Here is a 2851-nt window from a genome sequence, read left to right as displayed (position 1 = left end):
ATCCATGAACCGTAGCATACGGCCCATGACCTCCTGAAATCCTAGCGCGGACATGAAATCCACTAGGGCTGGCCCCGCTATATGAACCTCGCCCTACTCCTCAATGACAGAATCCTCCACTGGATCTATTGGTGGCATAATTGGAGCAACTCTAGGACGCCCTCATCCTCTGCGACGAGCTGGATCCCTCCCTCGGCCTCTAGCAATAGGGGGAGCAGCTCCTCCATGGTCAGGTACATCTATCGCGCATGCTCTTACTATCTGTGAGAAAATAAGAGAAAGATACTTAGCGCAACATCAACTGTACGATAGGAGATGAAGAAAGATTAGTTTCTTAACACCCTATAGCCTCTCGAAGATAAATGCGGACGACTCTGCACTGATCCGCAAGACTGTATTGGGCCTGCTCATAGCTTGTGAGTCATACGTTAACCTAGTGCTCTAATATCATATTGTCACAACCCAATTTCTCCTATAGGTCGTGATAGTGCCTAATATTGTCGCTAGGCAAGCCAATGGTGAACTAACCATGTAACTATTATTTTTAATAATTTCAAAATAGTTGAATTTTATTTATTACGAAAATAAGGAGTAGAAAATTTAAATAAATTAAACGAAAACTAATGAAAGAGGAAATGCAATGAAATAGATGCTCAAAAACCATAAAGTCTACTAGAATGTTTCCAAGACCTGGTGTCACAAGTGTATGAGCAACTAGTAGAATATACAAAACACTAAGCTACTGTCTGAAATAGAGTAGATAGAAAGTAAATACAAAAGAGAGACTCCAGTGCTGTAGAACAGACTCAGAAAAAGCTCACCACTAAGCCTCGGGGTAATGGGGGTGCGTGTTGGAATAACTACTAGATGCACGTGCCTCGGATCCTGCACGATTAGTGCAGAACTGTAGTGTGTGTACATGAACAATATGTAGCCAGTAAGTATCCAGTCTAACATCGAAAAATTAATGACCAGGTGTTGACATCGACACTTACTATGGGCCAATGAATAAAATATAAAAATTCTAAATAAGCATGATATATGTAAATAATAATAATAACACAATAGCAAGTTGTGAATAAGTGATTCTTTAATAAAAAGTAACTTCCAAAATCTCTAACCAAAACCTACTAACTCCAAGTCAATTTGTGGCATTAAATAAATTATAACCTCTCAAACCATAAAATAATATCAAGTATAATCAGGCTTCGAGTATTTATGCCGAAGTCGTACGGCCCAATCCAAAAATATATTGTGTTCACCGCCGAGGGTCAAACGAGACGAACCATAGATGCATCTATTATACTACCGAGGCGAACGGCCCGCTCCCATGAGGGTAGAAAAGTTTTATTATGTATTCCTCAATTCTTCCAAAAATAAGAAATCTAAATTCAAGAATTTCAACTTTAAAATCCCGTAGTCACAGCTCTATTCAAGACAATTAACATACATAATAAACAAAATAGTACAATTAAAATATGATGTGTGTCTAAGACTACCTGGACATATAATGAAATTTAGCTACACACGGACTCTTGTCACCTACTGCGTACGTAGCTCCCCACACAAGTAATACACGACAAGATACACCTAGGGGGATGAGTTCCTTCTTACAAGGTTAGGCAAGAGACTTACCTTGTTCTCAAGCTCACTTCCGGTCCACAAATTTGCTCTAAATCCTCAACTTGGTGTCAAACAATCCAAAACTAGCCAAATATAATATAAATTAGTCAATATGTGCTCAAAAGTTTATAATCTAACTATTAGAGTGATTACCCAACCCAAATTGAAAGATTCCTAAAATTCACCCCTGGTCCATGTGTACGAATTTCGGAAATTTTGAAGATAATTATTACCCATAGCCTCATGAGATCAAATATGTAATTTTACTTAATGCCACAACCAATTTTGAAGCAATATCTCATTTTCACCAAATCCTAGGTTTTTCTCAAAATCCCACAAATTCCACTATTTTTCCATGTTAAATCTACCTATAATTTGCGTATTTAGCTAAAGAATTGATAGGGATTACTTAACTCTTGATGTTGATGAAATCCCTCCCCAAAATGCTGTTAAAATCACCTAAGACCAAGTGAGAAACTATGGAAATAAAGCTAACTCCCGTAATAAAAGACTCTTGCACAGGTCGCAGATGTCGCATTTGCGACACCTTGTTGGAAATGCGAAGGTCGCAAATGCGACAAAATCATCGCTAATACGAAACTGGGCCACCGCTGCCAAGGTTGCATTTGCGACCAAAAATATCGCAAATGCGAATGGGGACTGATTGCAAAACGTATAAAAATATCGCAAAATGCCAGTCCTGCCTTGGAAATCTCGCAAATGCGAACAAAACCTTGCATTTTCGATACCTGAGGCACCAACAAAAAACCAAAAAACTAAAGTCCTTTCCATCCCTCCAAACGGGTCCGAAGCTCTCTCGAGCTCTCGGGGCTTCACACCAAACGTCCAAAAAAGTCTAAAAATATCATATAAACTGTTTCACGTGATCGAAACACCGAAATGACATCTAAAAGCACCAATCTGACGCTAAACGCATGAATCAAATCATGAAAACTCAAAACTTCTAAAAAACACTTCCGCGCATATGATTCTTATCAAATCAACTCGAAATGACACCAAATTTTGCATGCAAGTCACAAATCACCATACAGAACTATTCTCGGGGCTCAGAGTTCCAAACGAACCTCGATAATACTGAAACCTACATCAAACCAAATTTAAAGAACTTGAAAACCTTTAATGCTCCAACTTTCAATTTTATGCGCCGAAACGCACCTGGGTCATCCGTAACCCGATCCAAACAAACGCCCAACTCCAAAATCATCAT

This window comes from Nicotiana sylvestris, chromosome 10 (genome assembly GCF_000393655.2).
Source record: "Nicotiana sylvestris chromosome 10, ASM39365v2, whole genome shotgun sequence".
Taxonomy (NCBI): Eukaryota; Viridiplantae; Streptophyta; class Magnoliopsida; order Solanales; family Solanaceae; genus Nicotiana; species Nicotiana sylvestris.
This window is presented reverse-complemented; position numbering follows the sequence as displayed.